Source organism: Cibotium barometz, chromosome 35 (genome assembly GCF_041138505.1).
Source record: "Cibotium barometz isolate CiBa-2024 chromosome 35, ASM4113850v1, whole genome shotgun sequence".
Classification (NCBI taxonomy): Eukaryota; Viridiplantae; Streptophyta; class Polypodiopsida; order Cyatheales; family Cibotiaceae; genus Cibotium; species Cibotium barometz.
In genome coordinates this window covers 29,933,520-29,949,104 of record NC_141080.1, presented here as the reverse complement: position 1 = coordinate 29,949,104, position 15,585 = coordinate 29,933,520, and positions in this window count along the sequence as shown.

Here is a 15,585-nt window from a genome sequence, read left to right as displayed (position 1 = left end):
TACTTGCAAAGCTTGGTCACCATCGAAGCGTCTTTGGGTCAGCAATTAGCGCCTAGTGCGGATTTTTTAAGTCTCTTGGTGCTTGAGAGGCCATGGAAAATCATGGGCTTCCCCATATGATCGTACCCAACCATGCTCCGATGGAGACCAAACTTTGCAAGCATGTGGGGGGCTACCCACCCCCACATGTTTACAAAGTTTTCTCCCTATCGGAGCATGTTTGGGTTAGTGATTAGCACCTAGTGTGGATTTTTCAAGTCTCTTGATGCTTAACAGGCCATAGAAAATCCCGCTCTTTCCCATACCATCGAGCCCAAACATGCTTTGATGGGGACCTAACTTTGCAAACATGCGAGGGGGACCCACTCGGACCATGTTTGTGTTAGCAATTAGCGCCTAGAGCGGATGTTTCAAGTCTCTTGGTGCTTGAGAGGCCATGCAAAATTCCGCTCTTTGCAATACCATCGTACCCAAACATGTTTCGCTCTGGAGACAAACATTGCAAGCATGTGGGGGGACCCACCTGTGTATGCTTCCAAAGTTTGGTCCCCATCGGAGCATGTTTGGGTTATCAATTAGCACCCAGTGAGGATTTTTCAAGTCTCTTGATGCTTAAGAGGCCATAGAAAATCCTGGTGGTACCCATACCATCATACCCAAACATGCTCCGATGGGGACCAAACTTTGTAAGCATGTGGGGGGAACCCACCTGCACATGCTTGCAAAGTTTGGTCACCCTCAAAGCGTGTTTGGGTTAGAAATTAGCGCCCAGTTAAAATTTTTCAAGTCTCTCGGTTCTTAAGAAGCCATAGAAAATCCCGCTCTTCTCCATACCATTGTACCCAAACATGCTCCCAAACTCTGAAAGCAAGTGGGGGGAGGACCCACCCTCACATGCTTGCAAAGTTTCCCATACCATCGTACCCAACCATGCTCCGATGTGGGGACTAAACTATCCAAGCATGTGGGGGGGGGACCCTCCCCTGCATGCTTGGAAAGTTTAGTCCCCATCGAAGCATGTTTGGGTTAGTGATTAGCGCCCAGTGCAGATTTTTCAAGTCTCTCGGTGCTTAAAAGGCCATAGAAAATCCAGCTCTTTCCCATACCATCATACCCAAAGGTGTTCCGATGGGGACCAAACTTTGCAAGCATGCGGGAGGACCCACCCCCACATTCTTGCGAAGTTTGGTCCCCATCAGAGTATGTTTGGGTTAGGTTTTAGCGCCGCCCAACGTGCAGATTTTTCAAGTCTCTCGGTGCTTAAGAGGAGATAGAAAATCTCGCTCTTTCCCATACCATCGTACCCAAACATGCTCTGATGGGGACCAAAATTTGCAAGCATGCAAGGGGGGGACCCACCCCCCACATGCTTGAAAATTTTGGTCCCCATCGGAGCATGTTTCAACTAGCAACTAGCGCCCAGTGTGGATTTTTTAAGTCTCTTGGTGCTTAAGAGGCCATGGAAAATCCTGGTCTTCCCCATACCATTGCACCGAAACATGCTCTAATAGGGACCAAGCTTTCCCAACATGTGGGGGGGGACCCAACCCCACATGCTTACAAAGCTTGGTCACACTATCGAGGCATGTTTAGGTTAGTAATTATCGCTGAATGCAGATTTTTCAAGTCTCTTGGTGCTTAAGGGCCATAGAAAATCCTGGTCTACCATGTCTCGGTACAATGGTATGGGGAAGGCCAATGGGGACCAAACTTTGCAAGCACACCGCAGGGGGGGGCACCCCCACGTACTTGCAAAATTTGGTCACCATTGGAGCATGTTTAGGTTAGCAATTAGTGCCTAGTGTTCATTTTTCAAGTCTCTTAGTGTTTGAGAGGCCATGGAAAATCTTGGTCTTCCCCATACGATCATACCCAAAACATGCTCTGAGACGGGCACCAAACTTTGCAAGCATGTGGGGGACACCCACCCCCATCATCTGCGTAAAACATTTTCTTACCCCATCCAAGTCTCTCAATGCTTAAGAGTCCATAGAAAATCCCGCTCTTTCGCATACCATTGTACCCAAACATGCTTCGATGGTGACCTAACTTTGCAAGCATGCGGGAGGGACCCACTCGGAGATGCTTGCAAAGTTCGGACCCCATCGGAGCATGTTTGGATTGGCAATTAGCATTCAGAGCGGATTTTTCAAGTCTCTTGGATTATCCCATTCTTTCCCATACCATCGTACCCAAACATGCTCTGATGGGGACAAAACTTTGCAAGCATGGGGGGACCCACCTACATATTCTTGCAAAGTTTTGTTCCCATCGGAGCATGTTTGTGTTAGCAATTAGGGCTTAGTGAGTATTTTTTAAGTCTCTTGCTACTTAAGAGCCCATGGAAAATCGTGGTCCTACCCATACCATCGTGCTCCGATGGGGACCAAATTTTACAAGCATGTGGGGCGGACCCACCCCTACATGCTTGCAAAGTCTGGACACTGTCGAACATGTTTGGGTTGAAAATTAGCGCCCAGTGGAGATTTTTCAAGTCTCTTGGTGTTATATGCACATTATGTGTGCATATAATAGGAGGCTAACCCACATTAGGATTGTGAGCATGGGAGCATGGGAAAAGGCTATAGTGGAGCATTGGTTAACCTTAAGGGTTAAGTTTAGGGTTAGGCATCCAAGGGTCACACATGGGAAATGGAGAGTCAAGAGTCACTTGAGGGCCCTCCTATATAATAGGGGCATGGGGCACACTCAAGGGAGGCTTGGGAGGCCAAGGCTATGTTATCTTGAGGCTAGGTAATGTCATGCTCTCTTATGTAGAGGATCATAACTACTCACCTACCATTTCACACTATAGCTACATGCTATTGGATTGGAGTTATACCTCTTGATGGTATGGGACATCAAGGTAAAGGTATGATGTATTTCATTATAATTCATGTGTGCATCCCTTGGGCTCGGTCGAGTGGATGAGTTTATGCTTGATTTATGCATGTTTATGCATAATAATTATCTAGAGAGATCTTAGGGTTTTAACAGTGGTATCAGAGCAATCTCTATTTAACTGTTGTTATTGTTTTTTTCTTATTATATTTTTTAAAGTATATTTTAATATTTATTGAATAAAAATTATTATTTTATTGATTTATGTTGATGATCTGCACATGTATGGTCTCGATATGGCAATTGGAATGCGTGTTACTACTATTCAATGAACGAATCGACATTGCGGGGGAATTCCGTGAGTTTAATGCTATTTTTTATGGTTTAAAATAAGCATTAATGGAAATTTTTACAAAAATACCACATTTTTACTGTGGATATTTTTGGGAGAATGGATTCCCTAAATTTCTAGAATTTTTAGGGATTTTTTTTCTAAAATTTAAGAAAATTTTTGAGCATTTTTATGATTAAAAAATATATATTTTTATACATTTTTGTAGGTTTTTCCGCGGGTATGCGATCAAAATTCTACCGATTTTTTGCTGAAATGCAATAGGGGACAGTATATTGATGCATGGAATGCTCTCCCGTGTGCGTGGGACCCTCTTCGCCTCTCAAATCTGATTTTTCTCTTCTATTTTTCTCCCGCCCATGTGAACGCCTTTTAGTTGGCATAATTTGATTAATTTTTAATCATAATTAAATTTTAATTATGATTAATCAAAAAAGATTAATAAAAACGTTAATCAATCTCCTCTCTAACAGAGAAGAAGAGAGTGGTGAGAGAATGGAGTGGAGAAGATGGAGAGGAGAGAAGAGTGAGGAGAGAAGAGGAGAGGAGAATCAACCTCTCAAGCACCGAGAGACTTTGCAAGCATGCGCGGGGGGGACCCACCCCCACATGCTTACAAATTTTGGTCCCCATCCGAGCATGTTTGGGTTAGTAATTAGCACCCAGTGAGGCCTTTTCAAGTCTCTTGGTGCTTAAGAAGCCATGGAAAATCCTTATCCTACCCATACCATCGTACCCAAACATGCTCCGATGGGGACCAAACTTTGCAAGCATGATGGGGGGGACTAACCCCCATATGCTTGCAAAGTTTGGTCCCCATTGGAGCATGTTTGGGTTAGTGATTAGCGCCCAGTGCGGATTTCTCAAGTCTCCCGATGCTTAAGAGGCCATAGAAAGGCTATTCTACCAAGTGTACCATGGATAGTCTGCTTTAGAATGGCCATAGGGCCAGCATTTAAAGCACAATTTGTGATTACAAGAATGTTCCTAGGGCCAGTCTTTAATGGAAAATCTTGATGTATATTTCATGCATGTGTAGAGAGAAGGACCAAAAGGCCATTCTGCCATGCACAATGTGACTTGAGAGAGTGGCCCTAGGTCCATTCTAAAGCACATCATGGATGGGAGATTGTCCCTAGGGTCATTCTACCAAGCATATATATGGATGCTATGCTTTAGAATAGCCATAGGGAATTTCTTTCAGCACAATATGTGATTACAAGACCCTAGGGCCATTTCTCCATGGACAATATTGATGTATTTTACATGCATGTGTAGAAGGCCATTCTACCATGCATAATGGGATTTGAGAGAATAGCCCTAGGGCCATTATAAAGCACGGCATGGATGGTAGATTGTCCCTAGGGCCATTCTACCAAGCAAAAAATGGATAGTTTGCTTTATAATGGCCATAGGAACATTCTTTCAAGCACAATTTGTGCTTACAAGAATGGTCCTAGGGACCTTTCTTTCATAGACAATCTTGATTTATTTTGTATGTGTAGAGAGAATAGCCAAAAGGCCATTCTACCATGTACAATGTGATTTGAGATAATGTCCCTAGGGATATTCTAAAACACACCATGGATATTCTAAAACACACCATGGATGGTAGAATGGGCCTACGATACTCTACGAAGCACACCATGGATGGTGTGCTTTAGAATGGTAAAAGGGAAATTCTTTCAAGTGCAATTTGTTTATAATAATGGACGTAGTGCCATTGTTTCATGGACAATATTGATGGCCATAGGGCTATTCTACCATGCACAATGGGCATAGGGCCATTCTACCATGCACAATCTTGATGGCCATAGGTCCGTTCTACCATTCATAATGTGATTTGAGAGGATGGCCCTACGGCCATTACAAAGCACACCATTGATGTTAGATTATCCCTAATCAAATCTACCAAGCACAAAAATGAGCTTGAAATAATGGCCCTATGGCCATTCTAAAGCACACTATGGATGGTAGATTGGCCCTAGGTCCATTCTTTAAACACACCATGGATGGTGTGATTTAGAATCCCCATAAGGCCATTCTTTCAAGCACATTGTGATTAAAATAATGGACCTAGGTCCATTCTTCCATGGACAATCTTGATGTATTTTTCATGCATGTGTAGAGAGAATGGCTGATAGACCATTCGACCATCCATAATGTGATTTTATAGAATGGCCCTAGGGCCATTCTAAAGCACACCATGGATGGTATATTAGCCCTAGGGCAATTCTACCAAGCACAATTTATGATTAGAAGAACTTCCAAGGACAATCTTGATGTATTTTGCATACATGTGTCTACCATGCACAATGCCATTTGAGAGAATGGCCCTATGGTCATTCTACGACACACCATGGATGGTGTGATTTGAAATGGAAAAAGAAACATTCTTTCAAATCAAAATCTGTTTTCAAGAATGACACTAGGGACGTTCTTCCATGGATAATGTTGATGTACTTTACATGCATGTGTAGAGATAGGCTATTCTAAAGCACACCATAGATGGAAGAATGGCCCTAGGACCTTTTTTTAGGCATATTATGCATGGTGGATTGGCTTTAGGGCCATTCCAAAGCACATTGTGCTTTGCAACAAGTATGGTCTTAGGGCCATTCTAAAGAACGTCACGGATGGTGGAATGGACCTAGGTCCAATCATTCAAGCAACTCTCAAGCACAGTTTTGATATTTTATGCATGCATAACATGAAGAGTTTGGCCCTAGGGCCATTCTACACTCCTTGATGTGCTAGAATGGCCATAAGACATCATTGTGCCTACAATAATGGACATTGGGCCACTCTTCCATGGACAATCATGATGCATTTTGCATGTATATGTAGAGATTTGTCTTAGGGATTTGACACAACAAGGGGGTGTAGAATGGACCTAGAACCATTCTTTCAACAAGCATATTGTGCATGTAGAATGGCACTAAGGAGTTAACACAAGGGAGTGGCTAGAATGGTGGATCCATCAAAAGAACACCAAGAATGGTAGAATAGTCCTACGGCCATTCTTTCAAGACCGTTTTTTTCAAGTCTCTCGGTAGGCCATGGAAAATCCCACTCTTTCCCATACCATCATAACCAAACATGCTCCGATGGGGACCAAACTTTGCAAGCATGTGGGAGGGACCCTTTTGTCCATTCTTGAAAAGTTTGGTCCCCATCGCGAAGCATGTTTAGGTTAGCAATCAGCACCCAGTAATAAAGGATTTTTCAAGTCTTTCGGTGCTTAAGATGCCATGGAAAATCTTGGTCCTACCCATACCATCGTACACCCAAACATGCTCCGATGGGTGCCAAACTTTGCAAGCATGTGGGGGGGACCCACCCCCACATGCTTGCAAAGTTTGATCCCCATCGGATTATGTTTGGGTTAGTGATTACCGTCCAATGCAGATTTTTCAAGTCTCTCAGTGCTTAAGAGGCCATAGAAAATCCATCTCTTTCCCATACCATCGTACCCAAACATGTTCCGAGATGAAAGACCAAACTTTGCAAGCATGCGGGGGCGACCCACCCCCACATTCTTGGGAATTTTGGTCTCCATCGGAGCATGTTTGAGTTAGCAATTAGCGTCCAGTGCAAATTTGTCAAGTTTTTGGTGCTTGAGAGGCCATGGAAAATCCCACTTTTTCTCATACCATTGTATCGAAACATGCTCCGATGGGGACCAAACTTTGGCAAAATCTAGGGGGGACAACCTCCACATGCTTTAAAGTTTGGTCCACATCAGAGCATGTTTGGCTTAGCAATTAGCATCCACCCCAGTGTGCATTTTTCAAGTCTCTCAGGGCTTGAGAGACCATGGCAAATCCCTCTCTTTCCCATTCCATCGTACCCAAACATGCTCCCATCGGGACTAAACTTTGCAAGCATGTCAAGGGTACCCACCCCCACATGCTTGAAAAGTGTGGTCCCCATCGGAGCATGTTTCTATTAGCAATTAGCGTCCAATGTGGATTTTTCAAGTCTCTTGGGGCTTAAGAGGCCATGGAAAATCCTGGTCTTCCCCATACTATCCTACCCAAACATGCTCCAATGGGACCAAGCTTTGCAAGCATGTGGGGGGGACCCAGCCCCACATGCTTTGCAAAGTTTGGTCACTATCAAAGCATGTTTAGGTTAGTAATTAGCGCCCAATGTGGATTTTTCAAGTCTCTTGGTGTGCTTAAGAGGCCATGGAAAGTCCTTAAGAGGCCATGGAAAGTCTTGGTCTTCCCCATACCATCATACCCAGACATGGTCCAATGGGGACTAAACTTTACAAGCACGTGGGGGGGACCCACCCCCACATACTTGCAAAGTGTGGTCACCATCACAGAATGTTTAGGTTAGAAATTAGCACCCAGTGCGGATTTTTCAAGTTTGTCGGTGCTTGAGGGGCCATGGAAAATCCTGGTCTTCCCAATACAATCGTACCCAAACATGCTCCAATGGGCACCAAACTTTGCAACAAGCATGTGGACCCACCCCCACATCGTTACAAAGTTTCTCTCCATTGGAGCGTTTTTGGGTTAGTGATTAGCGTCGAGTGTTGATTTTTCAAGTCTCTTGGTGCTTAAGAGGCCATAGAAAATCCTGCTTTTTCGTATACCATCATACCCAAACATGCTTGGATTGGGGACCTAACTTTGCAAGCATGTGGGGGAGACCCTACCCCCATCATACCCAAACATGCTTCGATTGGGGACCTAACTTTGCAAGCATGTGGGGGAGACCCTACCCCCAGATGGTTGCAAAGTTTGGTCCCCATTGGAGCATGTTTGGGTTAGCAAGTAGGGCCCATAGCGGATTTTTCAAGTCTCTTGGTGCTTGAGAGGCCATGGAAAATCCCGCTCTTTCCCACATCATCGTACTACCCAAACATGGTCTGATGGGGACGAAACTTTGCAAGCATGTGGGGGGTGCCCTCGCATATTCTTGTAAAGTTTGGTCCCCCCATCGGAGCATGTTTGGGTAATTAGCTCCCAGTGAGGATTTTTCAAGTCTCTTGGTGCTTAAGAGGCCATAGAAAATCCTGATCCTACCCATACCATTGTACCCAAAAATGCTCCGATGGAGATAAAAATTTGCAGGCATGTGGGTGGGGGTCCCCACCACATGCTTGCAAAGTTTGGTCCCCTCCATCGGAGCATGTTTGGGTTAGTGATTAGTGCCCAGTGCGGATTTTTCAAGTCTCTCGATGCTTTAGAGGCCATAGAAAATCCACCTCTTTCCCATACCATCGTACCCAAACATGTTTCGATAAAAGACCAAACTTTACAAGCATGCGGGGTGGGACCCACCCCCACATACTTGCAAAGTTTGGTCCCCATCGAAGTATGTATGAGTTAGCAATTAGCGCCTAGTGCAGATTTGTCAAGTCTCTCAGTGCTTGAGAGGCCATGGAAAATCCCGCTCTTTCCCGTACATACCAACGTACCCAAATAAGTTCTGATGGTGTTGAGACGAAACTTTGAAGCAAGTGGGGGGGGAGGGGGCACCCCCACATGCTTAAAAAGTTTGGTCTCCACATTGGAGCATGTTTCGGTTTGCAATTAGCGCTATAGTGGAGTTTTCAAGTCTCTTGGTGCTTAAGAGTCCATGAAAAATCCTGGTCTTCCGAGTACGTTTAGGTTAGCAATTAGCACCCAGAGTGGATTTTTCAAGTCTCTCGGTGCTTGAGAGGCCATGGAAAATCTTGGTCTTTCGCATAATACGATCGTACCCAAACATGCTCCGATGGGCACCAAACTTTGCAAGCATATGGGGGAGACCCACATGCTTGCAAGGTCCCCATCGAAGCATGTGGGGGAGACCCAGCCCCATATTCTTACAAAGTTGTCTCCCCATCGGAGCATGTTTGGGTTAGTGATTAGCACCTAGTGTGGATTTTTCAAGTCTCTCGGTGCTTAAGACACCATAGAAAATCCCCCTTGCAAAGTTTGGTCCCCATCGGAGCATGTTTGGGTTAGTGAGATTAGTGTCCAATATGCGGATTTTTCAAGTCTCTTGGTGCTTATTAAGAGGCCATGGAAATCCAGCTCTTTCCCATACCATCGTACCCAAACATGTTCCAATGAAAGAACAAACTTTGTAAGCATGTGGGGGGGACCCACCCCCACATGCTTGGGAAGTTTGGTTCCCATCGGAGCATGTTTGAGTTAGCAATTAGTGTCCACTGCAGATTTGTCAAGTCTTCGATGCTTGAGAGGCCATGGAAAATCCCGCTCTTTCCCGTACCATCGTATATCAAAACATGGTCCGATGGGGATCAAACTTTGGCAGAATCTGGGGAGGACACACCCCCACATGCTTGCAAAGTTGGGTCCTAATCGGAGCATGCGTGGCTTAGCAATTAGCGCCCAGTGCGCATTTCTCAAGTCTCTCGGTGCTTGAGAGACCATGGAAAATCCCGCTCTTTCCCATTCCATTGTACCCAAACAATTAGCGCCCAGTGTGGATTTTTCAAGTCTCTTGGTGCTTAAGAGGCCATGGAAAATCCTGGTCCTACCCATACCATCGTACCCAAACATGCTCCGATGGGGACCAAAATTTGCAAGCATGTGGGGGTGGGTGCCCAACACATGCTTGCAAAGTTTGGTCCCCATCGGAGCATGTTTGAGTTAGTGCGAATTTGTCAAGTCTCTCGGTGCTTTAGAGGCCATAGAAAATCCACCTCTTTCCCATACCATCATACCCAAACATGTTTCACCAAACTTTGCAAGCATGTAGGGGGACCTACCCCTCATGCTTGTGAAGTTTGGTCCCCCCATCGAAGCATGTTTGAGTTAGCAAATTAGTGTGCCTAGTGCGGATTTGTCAAGTCTCTTGGTGCTTGAGAGGCCATGGAAAATATCGCTCCTTTCCGTACCATCGTACCCAAATGTGTTCCAATGGTGGGGGGACCAAACTTTGCAAGCATGTGGGGGGACCCACCCCCACATGCTTGAAAAGTTTGGTCCCCATCGGAGCATGTTTCGGTTTGCAATTAGCGCTATACTTGAGTTTTCAAGTCTCTTGGTGCTTAAGAGCCCATGGAAAACCTTGGTTATTTCCCATACCATCGTACCTAAACATGCTCCAATGAGGACTAAGCTTTGCAAGCATGTGGGGGGGACCCAACCACACATGCTTGCAAGGTTTGGTCATTATCGAAGCATGTTTAGGTTGGTAACTAGCACTCAATGCAAAGTTTTCAAGTCTCTTGGTGCTTAAGAGGAAATAGAAATCCTGGTCTTCCCCATACCATCGTACCCAGACATGGTTCAATAATGGGGACCAAACTTTGGAAGAACATGGGGGGGAACCACCCCCACGTAGTTGCAAAGTTTGGTCACCATTGGAGTATGTTTAGGTTAGCAATTAGCACCTAGTGCGGATTTTTCAAGTCTCGCGGTGGTTGAGAGGCCATGGAAAATCCTGGTCTTCCCCATACGATCGTACCTAGCCATGCTCTGATGGTGGGCACCAAACTTTGCAAGCACGTGGGGGGGACCCACCCCCATGTACATGGGGGACCCACCCCCATGTACTTGCGAAGTTTGGTCACCATCGGAGAATGTTTAGGTTAGCAATTAGCGCCGAGTGCGGATTCTTCAAGTCTCTCGGTGCTTGAGAGGCCATAGAAAATCCTGGTTTTCCCCATACGATCGTACCCATACATGCTCCGATGGGCACCAAACTTTGCAAGCACATGCTTACAAAGTTTGCTCCCTATCAGAGCATGTTTGGGTTAGTGATTAGCGCCCAGTGTGGATTTTTCAAGTCTCTTAGTGCTAAGAGACCATAGAAAATCCCACTCTTTCGCATACGATCGTACCCAAACATGCTTCGATGGGGACCTAACTTTGCAAGCATGCGGGGGGTACCCACCCACAGATGGTTGCAAAGTTTGGTCTGCCGTCGGAGCATGTTTGGGTTAGTAATTAGGACCCAAAGTGGATTTTTCAAGCCTCTCGGTGCTTGAGAGGCCATGGAAAATCCCGCTCTTTTGCACACCATCGTACCCAAAAACGCTCTGATGGGGACAAAGCTTTGCAAGCATGTGGGGGAGACCCACCCGTACATTCTTGCAAAGTTTGGTCCACATTGGTGTATGTTTAGGCTAGCAATTAGTGCCCAGTGAGGATTTTTCAAGTCTCTTGGTGCTTAAGAGGCCATGGAAAATCTTGGTCCTACCCCATACCATCGTACCTAAACATGCTCCGATGGGGACAAAAATTTGCAAGCATGTGGGGGTGGGTCCCCACACAATGCTTGCAAAGTTTGGTCCCCACCACCATGAGAGCATGTTTGGGTTAGTGATTAGCGCCCAGTGTAGATTTTTGAAGTCTCTCGGTCACTATCGAAGCATGTTTTAGTTAGTAATTAGCGCTCAATACGGATTTTTCAGAGGCCATAGAAAGTCTTGGTCTTCCCCGTACCATCGTACCCATGGTCCAATGGGGACCAAACTTTGCAAGCATGTGGGGGAGACCCACCATGTACTTGTGAAGTTTGGTCACCATCGGAGCATGTTTAGTCTATTAATTAGCGCTCAATGCTGATTTTTCAAGTCTCTTGGTACTTAAGAGGCCATAGAATATCCTGGTTGTCCCCATACCATCGTACCCAGACATGGTCTAATGGGAACCAAACTTTGCAAGCACGTGGGGGGGGTCCACCCCCACGTACTTGCAAAGTATGGTCACCATCGAAGCATGTTTAGAATAGCAATTAGCACCCAGTGCAGATTTTTCAAGTCTCTCGGTACTTGAGAGCCCATTGAGAATCTTGGTCTTCCCCATACGATCGTACCCAAACATGCTCCGATGGGCACCAAACTTTGCAAGCATGTGGGGGAGACCCACCTTCACATTCTTTTTCTCCCCATCGGAGCATGTTTGGGTTAGTGATTAGCGCCGCCCAGTGTGTATTTTTTAAGTCTCTCGGTGCTTAAGAGGCCATATCAAATCCCCCTCTTTTGCATACCATCCTACCAATGGGGACCTAACTTTGCAAGCATGCGGGGGGAACTCACCCCCAAATGCTTGTAAAGTTTGGTCCACATCGGAGCAAGTTTGAGTTAGCAATTAGTGCCCACAATGGATTTTTCAAGTCTCTCGGTACTTGAGAGATGGAAAATCCAGCTCTTTCCCATACCATCGTACCCAAACATTCTTCGATGGGGACCAAACTTTGCAAGCATGTGGGGGGGACCCACCCACACATCCTTGCAAAGTTTGGTCCCCACCATCGGAGCATGTTTGGGTTAGCAATTAGCGAGGATTTTTAAAGTCTCTAGGTGCTGATGAAGAGGCCATGGAAAATCCTGGTCCTACCCATACCATCATACCCAAACATGCTCCGATGGGGACCAAACTCTGGAAGCATGTGGGGGGGACCCACCCCCACATGCTTGCAAAGTTTGGTGCCCATCGGAGTATGTTTGGGTTAGTGATATTAGCGTCCAGTGTAGATTTTTCAAGTCTCTCGGTGCTTAAGAGGCCATAGAAAATCCAGCTCTTTCCCATACCATCGTACCCAAACATGTTCCGATGAAAGACTAAACTTTGCAAGCATGCGGGGGGAGACCCACCCCCACATTCTTGGGAAGTTTGGTCCCCATCAGAGCATGTTTGAGTTAGCAATTAGCGCCAAGTGTGGATTTGTCAAGTCTTCGGTGCTGCTTGAGAGGCCATGAAAAATCCCGCTCTTTCTCGTACCATCCTACCCAAACATGCTCCGATTACCAAAATATGGGGGAGACCCACCCCCACATGCTTGCATTATTTGTTCCTCCTCGGAGCATGTTTGGCTTAGCAATTAGCACCGAGTGGGCATTTTTCAAGTCTCTCGGTGCTTGAGAGACCATGGAAAATCCCGCTTTTTGATATACCATCGTACCCAAACATGCTCCCATCGGGACCCACCCCCACATGCTTGAAAAGTGTGGTCCCCATCGGAGCATATTTCGGTTAGTGTGGAGTTTTCAAGTCTCTTGGTGCTTAAGAGGCCATGGAAAATCTTGGTCAGAGGCCATGGAAAATCTTGGTCTTCCCCATACCATCGTACCCAAACATGCTCCTTTTGGGACCAAGCTTTGCAAGCATGTGGGGGGGACCTAGCCCCACACGTTTGCAAATTTTGGTCACTATCAAAGCATGTTTAGGTTAGTAATTAGTGCCCAATGCAAATTTTTCAAGTCTCTTGGTGCTTAAGAGGCCATGGAAAACCCTCTTCTTCCCCATACCATTGTACCCAGACATGGTCCCATGGGGACCAAACTTTATAAGCACGTGGGGGGGACGCATCCCCACGTACTTGCAAAGTTTGGTCACCATCGGAGAATATTTATGTTAGCAATTAGTGCCCAGTGCGGGTTTTTCAGGTCTCTCGGTGCTTGAGAGGCCATGGAAAATCCTGGTCTTCCCCATACGATCATACCCAAAGGACCCACCCCCACATGCTTACAAAGTTTTCTCCCCATCAGATCATGTTTGGGTTAGGGATTAGTGCCCAGTGTGGATTTTTCAAGTCTCTCTGTGCTTAAGAGGCCATAGAGAATCTCGCTTTTTCGCATACCATCATACCCAAACGTGCTTCGATGGGACCTAACTTTGCAAGCATGCGGGGGGGACCGACGCCCAAACAGTTGCAAAATTTAGTCCCCATTGGAGTGTGTTTGGGTTAGCAATTAGCGCCCAGAACAGATTTTTTAAGTCTCTCGGTGCTTGAGAGGCCATGGAAAATCTCACTCTTTCCCATACCATCGTACCCAAACATGCTCTAATGGGGACCAAACTTTGCAAGCATGTGGGGGGGACCCACCCGTACATTCTTGACAAGTTTTATCCCCATTGGAGCATGTTGGGTTAGAAATTAGCACCCAGTGAGGACTTTTCAAGTCTCTTGGTGCTTAAGAGGCCATGGAAAATCCTCGTCCTACCCATACCATTGTACCCAAACATGCTCGGATGGGGACCAAAATTTGCAAGCATTAGGAAGTGGGTTCCCCCCACATGCTTGAAAATTTTGGTCCCCATCGGAGCATGTTTGGGTTAGTGATTAACAAAATCCAGCTCTTTCCCATACCATCGTAACAAAACATGTGCCGATGAAAGGTCAACGTTTGCAAGCATGCAGGGGGACCCACCCCCATATGCTTGCAAAGTTTGGTCCCCATCAGAGCATGTTTGAGTTAGCCAATTAATGCCCAGTGCGGATTTATCAAGTCTCTCGGTGCTTGAGATGCCATGGAAAATCCTACTCTTTTCCGTACCTTCGTACCCAAACATGTTCCAATGCTGGGGACCAAACTTTGCAAGCATGTGGGGGGGACCCACCCCCACATGCTTGCAAACTTTGGTCCCCCAGCGGAGCATATTTGGGTTCGCAATTAGCCTCCAGTGTGGATTTTTCAAGTCTCTTGGTGCTTAGGAGGCCATGGAAAATCCTGGTCTTACCCATACCATCGTACCCAAACATGCTCCGATGAGACCAAACATTATAGACGTGAGAGGGGGACCCACCTCCACATGCTTGCAAGGTTTGGTCACCGTTGAAGCATGTTTGGGTTAGAAATTAGTGCCCTGTGGAGATTTTTCAAGTCTCTCGGTGCTTAAGAGGCCATAGAAAATCTTGCTCTTCTCCATACCATTGTACTAAAACATGCTCCAAAGGGGGACCAAAATCTGAAAGCAAGTGGGGGACCCACCCTCACATGCTTGCAAAGTTTGCTCACCCCCATCGGAGCATGTTTGGGTTAGCAATTAGCACCAAGTGCAGATTTTTCAAGTCTCTCGATGCTTGAGAGGCGACGGAAAATCTTGGTCTTCCCTATACCAGCGTACCCAACCATGCTCTGATAAGGACTAAACTTTCCAAGCATGTGGGGGGGACCCATCTCCACATGCTTGGAAAGTTTAGTCCCCCCCATCGGAGCATGTTTGGGTTAGTGATTAGCGCCTAGTGCAGATTTTTCAAGTCCCTTGTGGTGCTTAAGGTCTTTCCCATACCATCATACCCAAACATGTTGTGATGGGGACCAACCTTTGCAAACATGCGGGGGGGACCCACCCCCACATTCTTGCAAAGTTTTGTCCTTCCCAACGGAGCATGTTTGGGTTAGTGATTAGCGCCCAGTGCAGATTCTTCAAGTCTCTCGGTGCTTAAGAGGACATAGAAAATCCCGCTCTTTCCCATACCATCATACCCAAACATGCTCTGATGGTGACCAAACTTTGCAAGCATGCGGGGGGGGGGACCCACCCCCGCATGGTTGCAAAGTTTGGTGGCCATCCAAACATGTTTGGCTTAGCAAATAGTGCCTAGTGTGGATTTTTTCAAGTCTTTTGGTGCTTGAGAGGCCATTAAAGATCCCGGTCTTTCCCATACCATTGTACCCAAACATGCTTGAG